The following is a 14,962-nucleotide window of genomic DNA, read 5'->3' on the forward strand; positions in this document are numbered from 1 at the left end:
TTTTTTTTCCACCTCTGTTAACAAGAGTATGAAAACCTAGAATTTTTTATTTAGAGCAGATATAAATTTTGTGATTAATCGTGAGTTAACTAGTGAAGTCATGCGATTAATTACGATTAAAAATTATAATTTTTTTGACGCCCCTGATTTTGAATAATCTTTTCTTAAAAATAATATTTAAAATAAAATAAAAAATAATTACTATTTATTAAATTTTTAATATTTAATTAATCGCATGACTTCACTAGTTAACTCACGATTAATCACAAATTTTATATATGTTCTAATACAATTTAAAAAAAAATCTAGGTTTTCATACTCTTGTTAACAAAAGTAGGAAAAAATGTTAAACTAATAGAAATAGTTCAAATGAATTTTTGACGTCTATAGCCGTCAATGGCAGTGAATGAGTTAATCAAGATGAGTTCAGTGCTTAAAAAGTGCAGTCCACATGTTTATATTCAAATCTTTTATGAAAATTTGGAGGGATAATAGTGAGCAGTCAAAATGTATTTGTGATATTTATTCTTTTTTGAAGGGAAATTACTCACGGAAGTCTATGCTAATATCATTAGCATATCAATGGGATTTTACATTCACTTTAGCATTAGCATTGGCAATGTTTATAAAACTAAGATTGGCTTGTATTTACTTCCAATGTGTGTAATTATTATTGTCATTTAACAGCTTAACGCACGCTCAAGGACGGCAGAAGCACACGCTAAATGCTTGCGACGCTAGCAACACGCTGCATTCAGGGTACTTTCACAATGTCAGGAACTTGCAAACCCACCGCGCTGTTTGACACATTTATCGCTTTTCTTTGATTAGAACGCTTTTAAAGGGATACTTGACTCTTTGAGCCATTTTCAGCAGCAATACAATGAATACCTTAAAACACAAAATTTTCCACTCGCTGTCGACTAAGATGACATCACCTGTGCCGAGGAAGTAGGTAACGACCAATCATGGCTCAGTTTGCTGACCTAACCCAGAAATCAGGTGAGCCATGATTGGTCGTTACATACTTCCTCAGCAACAAGTGGAAAAAATTAGCTGTTAAAGTTGCTAATTGCGAAAGAAAAATAATCAGGTGATCAAATTCATTCTGGACAAAATATGAACTGCTGAAAAAGGCTCAATTAGTTAAGTAACCCTTTAAAAGCATTCTAATCAAAGAAAAGCGATTAATGTGTCAAATGGTTTGCAAGTTCCCGACATTGTGAAAGTACCCTGAACGCAGCGTGTGGCTAGCGTCGCAAGCGTGTAGCGTGTGTGCTTCTGCCGTCCTTGTGCGCGCTTTAAGCCGTTCAATGACAGTAATAATTACACACATTGTAAGTCAATACAAGACAATCTTAGTTTTATAAACATTGCCAATGCTAATGCTATAGTGAATGTCAAAATCCCATTGATATGCTAACAGGTATTAGCATAGACTTGAGTGAGTAATTTCCCTTCAAAAAACAATAAATAAATAAATAACTATGAGCTCAGTAAGTCACAAGACTTGAAAAAAATTATTTATAATAACAAAATAATATAAAATAAATATGATAAAGTTATAAGGGAGGTTTGATTATGTGCAATATATGTTGTAACAAAGTGAAAATGCAAGAGGCGTAAATTTAGTATAAAAAAAAGTCATTTTGTCCTCGACGAAGAGAATAGCGTTCAAAAATAAAGTGTTGAACGTGCAGGGATCAATGGGCGTTAGGGTATTATTGTAGTTTTGAGTAGGTGAGTTGTAGTAATTGAATAAATCCTAAATTTTGAAATCAATGAATAATCAGTTCATTAATCACAATTTCAATCGCAATCAAAATAATTGTGATTATGTTTTTTATTCATAATCGCCTTTTCCTTTGTTTTTTGTGGCAACCTGCTTCTTCCTGTACATTTGCACCATGTTTTTGTGGTTCAAGAAAATGAATACAGTGCAATGTTGTGATGTGGAGCCTTAGAACCCGATTCGGGGTCGCAGTTTGCTTCGCAGGGGGTCAGTCGGCAACTTTTTTTCACGATGGTCCATTCCAGGCGGGTTTCTCCACATTGCGTGGCTTGCGGCCGGCCCCAGGTCAAGCGGCGTCGGTAATGCAAAGTCAAAGTTGCGACACGACTGACTCGAGTCAAGTCAGTTGGTGTCCAGCGTATCGGCGCCGTTTATTGTTATTCTCGGACTCCGCAGTCACCGCCAAAGATGAAAACACGCTTTGCTTTCAATTCGGAGCAGATTGTTGCCGCCCCCTCGGGGACCTGCTTATGAGGTCATCAAGGCAAGTCGGGCCCAGCGCGATCATCAGGGGATGGAACATTCCGGAAGCCGAAGGGGGGCTTTGTTTTACTCCGTTTCATTTTCACACACAATGGAAAAACACCTCAGGAGTGAGAGTGAGTTGTTTGGTTCTCGCCTCCTACGCACCTCGCAGGCGGGATGCACTCAGGTGCGCACAAGCTATGTCTGCTCACTTCCTCTCATCCGTGGTGAGAAAAATCATAGAGGAGGAAAGGAATTTTACTCCAGTTGTTGTTTTTAATCATTGGTGCCTGACGGTTTTTATGCCAGATGCCAATTGCGATATTTGGCAAAATAAAATTCCGATCACCGACTGATTTCGTGTTTGCACAAGTATGTCGTGTTTGAGTCCATTTGATGAAGTGATTAATTTTTTATGGAATGCCTTGTAAGGATGATCCTAAAATGTAGCTTCACCGTACAATAACTAGAGCTGCAGCTAGCAAATATTTGCTAATTCTATCGATTATTTGAGTGCGTCGATAATCATTGATTTTGATATATTAGATGCAACATGTAAGTGTGAAATGCAGGTATAATTTTTGTGGCCATCCTCACATTCTACTGTAGTATCTGTGACTTTTGAGTTTATATGGCAAGGCCTGGCCTGGTGAGTGACGTGGGTGTCAGCATATTTGTAATATTCAAGTGCTCCACAATAAAAGGCAATAAAAGATGTGATTAAAAAAATATATCATGACTACAATAATGTCTTTTGGGGTCCCTTAATTCTTGTTTGACTTGACAGCGGAGAGAAAAACTAGCAAAAGCCAGACAATATATTTATTTAACTTACACTAGCAACATGGCTGCAAATAGAGACGGGCTAGTTTGCGAAAGCAGAGTGTTGCCAACTCAGCGATTTTCTGGCTATATTTAGTGACTATTTCTCAAACAAGCGACAAGTGAGTTTAATTTATTTCTGTGGAAGTTGAGGCTGGGGGAAAAACTTGACGGAAAAAATAGTTTCAAAGCTTGTTTGGTATCAGGAGAAATAAAGTAAATCCCACAAGGGGGAAGAAAAACAAAAGCAGATCTTGTTTTGAATAATGTCATTTTCTTTTGTTCCCCCCCTATAAGCCAAGGGGAGCAATGGCTGGGAATCAGAAATCGGATTTTGTGAAAAGGATTGGCGATTTCATTTGAAGGCCATATCACCACAGCCCTGGTGTGTGATTTAAAAATCAATTTTTTCTTACTATAGCTTGATTTGGTCTTTCCCTGAGCAGGTGAGTCGACATTCGACACCTTTATCACCTACGCACGCACACACACAGTGCTCAGGCGGATCAATCGGCAGCTCCGGACTGATCGATGGAGGCAGGAGGTCACGCGCGCGTGCACACACACGCACACATTCACACACACTGATTCATGTGGATAGGTGTGGAAGTAGGCAGCAGGCGGAGTAGCTTAAAGCACAGAGCATCTGGCGCTGATAACTTATTGATAACGATATGTGCGCTTTTAATTGGGTTGGTTCTTAACAAAGAACGGCGTTTATGGTGTCTCGTTTAATGAAGCTGCCACATCGTTAATAAGTGGCTCATTAAACGTGCGTGTTTAGGGGCCTTAGCTACTTCCTTAGCCATTAGAGAAGGATACGCGCCTGACATATAACATGCTTTCATTTACAGACTGTGGAATCCTCATGTCCTGAATGTCACTAATTTTCAGGAAATCATCTTCCCAAATTATTTTTCAAAGGTCTTAGAGCCACGAGTGATGCAAAAAAATAAAAAATAAAAAAATCGAATGATGAGGCTGACTAAGCAATGTAGAAGGCACACAGCCTACGTATTCTCACTCGTCATTGTCTAAAAATCAAGTAGACTTTAAATCTTGAGGCGCCATAGCGCTGCACGGCTCCCGCGGATGGGAAAAGCGAAGCTTGCTCACACTACATTTGCTGCGGAAACATGCACTTGTTGGTTTTTGAAGGGTCCTGAAAAGAATCTCGGAACAGTGAAGGAGTAAAGCTGTAGACGGATAATCATGCCTGCTGAATATAAAGAACAGAAGCTATACAGGGGTCAAAGGTCGCCTCGACACAGACGTGGGATTTGATTTTTAATCAAGAACCCGCTATGTAGCAAACAGAAACACACTCTCTTTAATCTGAATAGTTGATTGAGGATTAATGACATTTCAAAAAGATGTATAGTCCATAATTTAATATATTTGAAAAGTGCCGCATGAAAAATGAACAGTGTGTACGGGTCAACTACTTTAAACTCACGAGTATGCTATGGCATCACTGACAAGTACTAATGGCTTCATTTACAAATCTAGTGCTGGTCGTGGCGGTGGAGGATTCTCATCTAATGACTTTGTTTTGGAAGGTCACTAATGTATTACAGATGCCACTGCTTTGTAATCAGATTACTCGAATCCCATTAAAAGTGATTCTTTTCTTCCTGCACCCCGGGGAGGGGAGAGAAAGAGCGGCAAAATTGATTAGTCATACTCACTGATGGATGTTTTCATTCGTAACATGAGGTCAGAGTTTATGTAAGCCTGTGTCCTCATCACACACACACACACACACACACACACACACACACACGCGCACACACACACACACACACACACACTCGGAGAAATGCTAGATGTCACACACTGCGTCTTTTACTGCCTGACTTTGTGTAACACTTGAACTTAGCACGAATACACTCTAAAAACAGTTGGGTCAAAAGTAACCCAATTATGGATCAAAAATGGACCGATCCTCTACTTGGGTCGATTTAACCCAACTTTGAGTAAAAAAAAATGCTCAGATGCTTTACTTGGGTCAAAAAATTGGGTCATTTTGTAGAAAACAACCCAGAAAGTTGGGTCAAATTGACCCAAGTAGAGGATTGGTCCTTTTTTTGACCCAACTGTTTTGAGAGTGATGATGACGTCCACGTCACTCACCAGGCCTGGCCCAGCATTTCAATGCCACATTTACTCAAAAGTCAGTAGAATGTGAGGATGGTGCCTAAAATGACACCTCAATGATAAAATCAATTCTTGTCGAAGTACTGGAATAATCAATAGGATTAGCAAATATTTGCTAACTGCAGCTCTAGTTATTGAGTTCAATGATGCCGTATTTTATGCTCATCCTGAAAAAGCAATCCATAAAAATATATCACTTCTCTTCAAATGGATTCAAACGCGACACACTCTCATGTGTATGCAAACGCACACCTCGCAGTGAATGATGGCCGCCTCACAGTCAACATACATTTGACCTTGTGTGTGTGTGTGTGTGTGTGCATATATGTGTGTGTGTGTGTGTGAGCTCCTTCACTCCCTCAACCTGGCTGTCACTCTCCCACGCACAGTTATCTCCGCCACCGCTAACGAATGCACACTCACATCGGCACACACGGGGGGACCTTCTCTGATTATATGCGCACACACACACACACACACACACACACACACACATGCATGCGCGCACACACCAAGACGCACGGGTAACTGTAAACATCCTCAGAATAGCTCTAAAAGTTTGGTGACTTGTTGTAGTGAGCAGGTCACCCACTGCGGGACTGCAGTGTTGTTGCATGCTGAGACAGATGGTGTATGTGAGAGTGTGTGTGTGTGAGAGTGTGTGTGTGTATGCGTGTGTTTGCGCACACAGGTTTCGTTGACACGTTTCGTGAGTGCGCACGAATGCGGACGCCGCTGTCTCCCCGCGTGGGCGTGAATGAACGAGCAAAGCGAAAGGACTCCCAGCCGGGCTTTTATGCAGCAGGACCCCCGGGGCTTTGCGGAGAGCCCGGTTCTCGCCGTCTCACACGGATCCACGTAAACAACAACCTTAAAATGAATAATAGAAGCGTGAGTGGACTCTAAAAGTCGTATGTTTGCATGTGTGTGTGTTTTTTTTTTTAAAGTGATTAATTGTGGGCGTGTGCGGTCTAATTGTTTGTGGTTTGTCGGAGTGTTCAATAATGCAGGGGTGCGCGCTGGTTTATTTATCAGGGTTAAGCTGAAATAAATGACACAAGCGGCGGCTGCGGATCCGGTTAGGAGGGTGAAGGTGAGCGGCAGATGAAGACGCGCGAGGGGTGGAGAGTGCGGTTCCAATAGACAAAAGAGGAGATGATGCGGCGGGAGGAAATCTGCACTGCGCACTAAATGAGCTGCGCCCACCACCTCCACCGCCGCGCTCGCTGTTTGCTGTGAAGAGCGCTCAGGTGTGTTTTGTGGAGTGCGGACAAATCTATAGCTGCTGAATATTTGATCGCGCAGAAAGCCTTTTGATTTGTAGACGCTTAAGTGCAAGGGGAAGGGCGGAATGGAAAGGGAAGGACAAAATGACCTCAGTGCGGAAGTGAAATCGTGTCGAAATGTTTTTACGACTTTGTTTGTGTCGTTTAAGGACATTTTGGTTAGAATTCACATGTTTGAAATGACACTGCTAGTTTTGTCATCATCATCATCATCATCACTAAACAAGAATATCACAAAAAGTAGTGAGACTGGCTAACGAATAGCATCGGTGTCTGTTGTTTCATAAGCAACACCGGGTAAATAGATCATAAAAGCAGCACGCACGGGAACATATTCCTTATCCTCTGCAAAGAATGACAAAAAATACAGCAGAGTTGAGGAGTAGCTCAATTTCCATTAAAATGAAGCCAAAAATGTGGCCAAACCAGTTTTAAGAAAATATACAGGGTGTCCATAAAGTCTCTTAACCATTTAAAAAAAATATTAAAAATGCAATTGATTAGATATTTTATTCAGATTTGTATTCAGTGTTTAAAAAAACACAGTGTTTATCATTACTGACCTTAAACAAAGGATTACTGATGCCGTTGCCACAATTGATGAGGCTATGCTACAGCGAACATGGCAAGAAATCGAGGACCGTCTTGATGTGATTCGTGCATCTAATGGTGCCCATGTAGAAGTGTATTAAAATAGGTGAAAAAAAAACAAACTTTAATAAACACTGAATCTAAATAAAATATCTAATCAATTGCATTTTTAATACATTTTTGAAATGGTAAAGAGACTTCATGGACACCCTGTATATTGGAAAGTGGTGAGCGTTATTGAACTCTCGGCCAAGATAGCATTTAGCATTAGCCTAAGTAATAAGACAACCAGCAGTCACCAGATTGACTAGCGATGTTCAAACTTTTTTAATTCATCCGTCAGAGGATCCCCTCCTCTGCTCGAAGCAACCCCCAAAAGAACAACAACAACAACAAAAAGCAAGCGAGATGCGGCGCTCGCTACTTAGCGCTAATTTAGAGTAATAGAGCTAAATCTACCAAATAAACATGCGGTGCAATTAGAATATTCAACATAGAATGATTCACAAAAATAATGTGCCATATTTATAAAAATATTCATGTATAATATAAGATATGTGTAATATTTAGTGCTGTCAAAGTTAACACGTTAACTGATTAATTAATCACAAAAAATTAGCGCGTTAATCATAAATTAAAACAGATTAACCGCACTATTAATATTTACTATAGATTATCCTTACATGCATCAAAGTAAAGCATTTAATAAATGTTTGCGTATCACATTTTGAATATTTGTTCATCTCAAAATATTGGGTCATTTTTTCCCATTTTAAATTATGCAAGTAATTAACTGATTAGGAAAAGATGATAATGAGTTTGTGCAGTGGATCCAAAAATAGACATCTTCATAACATTAAATGTCAAAAGAATTAACATATAACCAGTGCTCTTCAAATTTGGTGGGATTTTTTGGGGGGATAAAAAAGCCTTTTTTATTAAGTGATTAATCTAAAAGATGTGATTAATCTGATTAAAAAAAAAATTGCTTTAATAATATTATAAAATAGAAATATAAAATACTGGGGTCCCAAAAATACAATCATCACATCCAATGCAAATACAAAACATGCTCAGGTTGTCATTTTCATATTCCAGGTGAAACTTGACCTCCTTGAAGCGATTACGATCCAAAATGGAAGCTCAATGGTTTAAGTAGCCCATGCCCAGGTGTCGTTCTAAAAGTCCTTTTCACTTGAAAGCACGTTCCCAGCCTCTCTTGAGCTTTAAAAGTCATTCATCATCATAGTGAATCCCGCCCCCCTTCTAATGGCTCCGTTCCATACTTGACTCACTGGTCTGGAAAAACGTTTATTGAAATTTCAAGGCGAAGTTTCTTCATCGCCAATGACAAATATTGCCCCGGCAGAGCGAAGCATTCCATCCTGGACCTCCGTGAATCTCACTCTTATTTTATATTTTTTTTCATTTAGCGCGTCGTCCCACCCTCCCGCCTACAAACTCCTGCTATCAGCAGTCCTTTCCAAGCGCTCCCTCTGACGGCTTTCCCAGCATGCATTGCGCTCCTTCTCGCTCCAGCGAACATTTCCAGTTCTTGAGGCAACTCTCATGTGTGAAGGCAGCGTGCGATAATCAGCTAAAGTGGGAAATAAAAAAAAATTAAAAAAATCCCCTTTATTTATATATTGTTTGATTTATACCTCAGAATTAAGCACTCTTCAGGTGTACTTAATGTTGTGTCCGGTGAGTGTGCATGTATTGACAGCCGTGGTAATATCACGTGACACCAATGAGGCGTTTTGGTGGGAGAATGCAGCTCGGCCCGAGGTGAGTTGAACAAAAGTGACACGGGGAGAGAGAGAGAGAGGGGGTGGGGGGATTATTTGGACCAGAAAAAGAGAAGAGGGAGGAAGGGGTGAGAAAAGATGCAAAAAAAGATGTGTGGCGAGTGTAAGTAAGAGAAAGTGACAGATCGCCGAGCTGATTTAGGTCAGCAATCAGAGCCTGGCTACTGTCTGCTGTGAGATTGCGTGTTTGTGTGTGTGCGTATTAGATGGGGGGATGGGGGGGGGGGTTGATTGCATGCGGGAGTGTGAATACGTCTCTCCCGCTAAAGGTCACACACACACTAAAGAATCCCGTCTTAATTGGATAGGGCCTGGTTAACATTGTATGATTCATTTAACCTCCGTGCACTTCTGTTGCTCTCCCTTTCTCTCGCTCTCACACACACACATACACGCAAACATTTCTCGGCGCTAAAACAGACAAAAGCGCTATTGTGTGTAACCAGCGTTCTGCTAAGCAATCAAATATGTGAGTGCAGTGGGAGGCAGTGGGGTGTTTAAAACAAGCGCACCTCGCCAGCTGACCTCTGCCATCCGTAAGGTGGCATTAGCTCACTAATATAGCGCTTGATTTAGTGGCCAGGATCACGCAAACATGACCTGTGCTCCTCCAACCTCCCCAGGAGTAACTTAATGGAAACGTACATATACACATGCTGAGGTCTAAACACATAAAATGGAGCTAACTTAACTATTTGTACTCATTATTGTGTAAAAACAGACATCCAGTCTTGAGGCAACGTAATGCTGCACGCCTCCCACAGAATGAGGGAAGAGGCGGAGTTTTACGACACCTGTCAAAACAATTCAAGTGTCCAAGAGAGTTGGGCCTCATTTTCGTGCGTACCGCAAGTCTAGCGCAGGCGCAGTCTAAATGCGCACAAGGGCGGAGCAAACAGAAGTGTGCGTATGCGTTGCTATGCGCCGTTGCGCAAGGGAACACAGCTGACTCCCAGCCATTCGAAGCGGCTCCACTGGAAGCAGAAATGGACGACTACTATGAAAATATTTTGACGTTAATAATAACAATTTGTTCAATTAATTTGTATTATTGTTATTATTATTATTGTTATTATTATTATTATTATTGTTACTACTAATAATAATTATACTAAAATAAAATTATTAATTATGAATACATATTTAAATATATATTATATAAATTAATAATAATAATAATGATAATAATACAATTATTAATTATAATTATATGTTTAAATATATATTATATAAATTAATAATAATAATAATAATAATAATACAATTATTAATTATAAATATATATTAAAATATATATTATATAAATTAATAATACTAATAATATTTTTTTATGTTTGCACAAAAATCCAATCCAGTTGTCCTAGTTCAACAATTGAATTTAGGAAAAACACAGTTTTCCACCAGAACATCAGTATTTTTAATTGCTATTGTGACAGTGAGTTAAAAAATGACTAAGGCTAACGACATGTAGCTTTCATTAAAAAAAATGACCAAGGATGAAAAGATTTCAATAATTTAACCCTAATTCTCCTGCGGAAGGCACGCTTGGTCTTCTTATTATACCGTGGCAGGAAATGGCCATTTAGAAACTCCGTATAATTTGCATTTTCATACCTTCCGGCACCCTAAAGGCGTCTACCGTCACCGTGTTGCCTTGTTGGGACAACGACTGCATCCAGAAATGGAGTTTTATGAGAAATGAGAAATGAGAAATGCCCGCCAAATAGACAAAGTAGACGAGACATGATGGAGCGGCAAGGTCCACCGTTCAAAGAAACGGGGACAAACAATTGGCTGCAAATCCTTTTGAGTCACCATTTAAGCGTCCTAATTGCTTCCAAACTGCACAAAGGACGTCATTATCACAATGTGTGTGTGCGTGTGTTTATTTGTGTGTGTTTTTGTACGAAAGAGAGCTTCATTAGCTGTTGACTCGTCCTCCACTAATCTTCATTGTTGTTCTGAACGTCGGTTGCGTTTCACCCCAAATCACCGCGCCGCCAAGGTCACGACCCCTCGGGCCCGCAGTTGGCGCCTCATTGGCTCGAATAGCTCATTAGCGTTATTGTTACCGTGATTGTTTGTTGTTTTTCGGACATGATTATTCATAGCAAAATACAGGAGGTGTATCTACTGTACGGTGATACAAATTAGAGGCCTTGGGGGAGGTCTGCTCTCGCGAGTGTTTCAAATATTCTCAGTAGATGCCAAATTAATCCCTTCGGCTCCCCTTTAGGCGGCTTATCGTCCACATTACCGCACATCTGCTCTTGTTCTATGCGCTTATTATATATTGATGAAGTTGAGGGGGGGGGGGGATAATTGAGCAGCCCCGTCATGGAGGGGTCTCGTTCCATCCACTCGTACCTCAAGTGGAATGAGGGGAGGCGGAGCTAGCAAGCAGGCTCGCCACCCACGTTTTTGTATATGTGTGTGCGTTCAATCTGGACCCTAAAATGGAAGCTCAACAGCGGCTTAATATATGCAATTAAGAAGCTAATTAGAGTAATTAATTCAGCCAGGCCGGGGCCCAGTCTGGCCCCTATTCACGGCATTGGAGCTGCCGTAATCCTTCACGCACACACACGTATGGAACAACACACACTCATTATGAGCGGCCTCTTTGTGCACTGCCAGAGAAGTCGGGACCGAAGAAAGGGGCGTAAATAAAAGAGCGAAAAAGTGAGGCGTTGGGTGCGGCCTAATGAGCGAAAACAGTGCGCTAATTCATCGGCAGCGCCTCCCGCTGCTTTCTGGGAGGCGCTGCCAGTGCCATCGTACCTTTTTTTTTTAAACACAATTGAGAATGGCTTCTCTGTTTTATTGCTTTAACCTTTATTTATTCCCTTCAGTCGCTCTTCCATCCAGCCAGGTCCATTTTGGGATGATTTGAAGCTTTAATAAAGATTGAAGTTCTGTTTTTTTTATTCTACTTTACGTTGTAAAAAGCCAAACAGCGTGGTTTGTTATTCTTAAGTGATTGATACACGTGTACTTGCGCGTCCAGCTCGTCGGCCGATCCGAGCTTTGTTATTTTTGGAGCGCAATTAGGAAGCGTGTGATGAAGTGCAGATCGGCGCAGGCAGACAGGCAGCTCTTCCAAACGACTTGATGGAGGATTTCAAGACATTTTGATGAAATAAAACCACCTGGAGACCAATTATCGCGGTGTTTACTCAGCGATATACAAATGCGCACATGCTTCTTTTTAAAAATTCGAAATGACCAAACGCATGAAAAAAAAAAAAAGCGCACTGGTTGCGTGACGCAGCCGTTCTTACATTTCCACCAAACGAGCTGGCGTTTGTCAGCCAGTCACAGGCAGATATCTCCCATCTGTCATGTTTTGGCAGGCTGCACAAAAAAATGGCTTCCAAAAAGAGCGGCGAGCGACAACTTCCGAGGCGTTTGATCCTTGCGGGAGCGCGTCTGCTGTTTTTCACTTAACCTCGCGCGAGGCCTCGCTCAGGTGGTCAAGTGATGGAATCGCACTTTCGCTGTCAGTTAATTGTGAGGCTTGCTCGCAAGGTGCACGGGTTTGGATCCTGCGAGATGCTTTCAGTTCTGACATCGCTCTCAGGTTGTGATGCTTGAAAATTGCTTTGAATCGGGGGTCCCTAACCGCCGGTCAAAAGGTAGCGCGCCGCATGAAATGTTTGCTTTTATATTTTTTATTTTATTTTTTGTGTAGCTGAGCACCTCAGTGTGGCACTGATAGTCAATCAATGTAGGGGATAAAGAATATATGACTGAGTGTGTTGCTGACTGTTTTACTCTGAGTTTTTCTTACTTAATTTGTTTTCGTTTGTCAACTGTGGCTGTCGCTTTAAGATCGTGCACGGACTAGCACGCGCATGAGCAGTTAACGTTTTTGGCCAGAGGTGGCAGTAGCGAGTAAAAAAAAAAAAAAGTGACAAACTGCACAAAGATCTTTTAAAGGGTTATAGCACAACATTTTTAAATGGGCTTAAAGAATTTAATTTAATTTTTTAAGTTTTTAAGTATTTGCAAATATGTTCATATGTACTTTTAGGCTAAATGCTAAAAGCATTTTTCCCCCATATTGCTATTGTGTATTTATATTATATATATTATATATTTGTAGCATTTGGCCTACATTGTGGCAATATGTTCAAAAAGTAACATCGTCATTTGTAATTTTTATGCTTTATTTCTTATTATTATTATGACAGTCCCATTCAAAATTTCCGCGGGAATTTTTCTAGTTATTATTATTATTTTTTTTTAAAGCATTTAGCTATGTTATACCAGTATTTGCTTAAATGTATTTACAAATACATTTGAGCATATTTGCCAGTCCAAAAATGTTTACTCGAGATTTTCAGTTCCACGCTCCTGCACACTGCAGCATAGATGCCATTTAGCATTAGCATTAAGCTAGCGGACTGAATTGCTAAACTGAGTAGTTTGACAATTAAAAATTGGACTTTGAGGGGTAATAGTGCTGCTCATTGCGAAGTAAGTTGACAAACCTGTGGGCGTGTAGACACGCTGCGAGAACTGAAGACAGACTGATGCATTAGCTGCGCAAACACACTTACACTTGTGAAAGGTACACACATACAAACACGCACGCACACACACACACACACATAGAGGGTAGGAAAACAAGACAGATTGCCATATAGCTTGAGCACACAGTTTGGAGCAGCCTGCTTTAATCGCAGAGAAACTAAACAAACACAACTGTCATCACTCTCTTTCTTTTACTGTTACACACACGCACGCACGCACACACACACACAGATAGTATATAATTGCACTATGCCTTCCGCTGTCCATCATCCTGCCCTTCATATTTCCCCCTCTTTCTTTCCACTTTCTTTCTCTCCAATCTCTCCCTGCAGCGGTATGCAGGCACACATGTCAAGATGCATTATTTCGGCTGGCTGCCTCTCATGTATGTGTGCGCGCGTATGCGCCGGCGTGCACGTGCTTTCCTCCTTTCGGAAACAATAATAACGGCAGGCGGGGGGGGGGGGGGGTGTTTAGTGGGAGGAGGGTAGCCGGCAAGAGAAAGCAGACTGGACTGTTGGAGATTAGCAAAACATTTTCAGAATTGGACCGCGTGTGCAACAACAAGGACACGCACGCACGCACGCGCGTGCACGGAGGAGTAACACGGTCGTGGTCATGGTGTGCTGGGCTCCTCCCACATTCCCAAAAACATGCGCGCGAGCTTCATTGGAAACTGTAAATTGTCATTGTAATTGTCGGTTTAGGTGAACGGTATGGGAATTCTTATTTTTTTTTACACGCACGCACGCACGCACGCACGCACGCACGCACACACACACACACACACACATACCAAAAAAAAAAGGAAAAAAAAAAGAAAAAAAAAGGGAGAACAATGATGATGACATGTCAAATGATCAATACTGAGCTCTCCCCGAAGAAAAAAAAAAGGAAACTGTAAATTGTCCATAGGTGTGAATGAGGACAAGTGCTATGGAAAAAATGGATGAAATGCTAAGTATTAGCGGCTTTGCTAATCGTTAGCAGCAGCGGCGCTTTTGCGCCAGTTTGAGGAGCGCTTGGCCGGTTTTATTAAAGGATAACCTTTCATGTCAGTGCAGGAACGCTTGAGTAAACAGCAGATGTTGCTTTGGGAGGGCCGGTGTTGCTCGAGTCGTCTTTCGCTTTTGCAAGGTTTTGTGAGTTTTACGGCCTCGGTGTTGAAAGGGGCTTTTTTTGGAAGCTGTCCCCTCCACCACTGGGGAACAAAATGGACTTTCGGCTGGTTATCAAACGATATCAAATACATAAATAAAAAATGACAACACTCGCAAGGAGCGGAGAGGAGATGCTAGCACTGATGTCACCGGAGATGGAGCCACGCCCCCTTACGCATCATGAATGTAACACTGTGTGTGTATTTTTGGCTTAATTATATAATAGAAGGTCTAGAAAAATCACTGCCTCTGCTACGGTAATGTATCGATCTTAGCTAATTTGATATAGCCGTCATTGCTAATTAGAACTAGGGACAATCCCGTATTTGAGCCTTGTGTCTGCAT

The 14,962-nt window shown here is 41.0% G+C and overlaps 1 protein-coding gene across 2 annotated transcripts in view; it reads left to right on the forward strand.

The window, feature by feature from the left end:
* efnb3b (ephrin-B3b) overlaps positions 1–14,962 on the forward strand; it is a 65,112-nt gene that overhangs the window by 30,240 nt on the left and 19,910 nt on the right. The gene's annotated exons all lie outside the window — the stretch shown is intronic.

This window comes from Vanacampus margaritifer, chromosome 15 (genome assembly GCF_051991255.1).
Source record: "Vanacampus margaritifer isolate UIUO_Vmar chromosome 15, RoL_Vmar_1.0, whole genome shotgun sequence".
Classification (NCBI taxonomy): Eukaryota; Metazoa; Chordata; class Actinopteri; order Syngnathiformes; family Syngnathidae; genus Vanacampus; species Vanacampus margaritifer.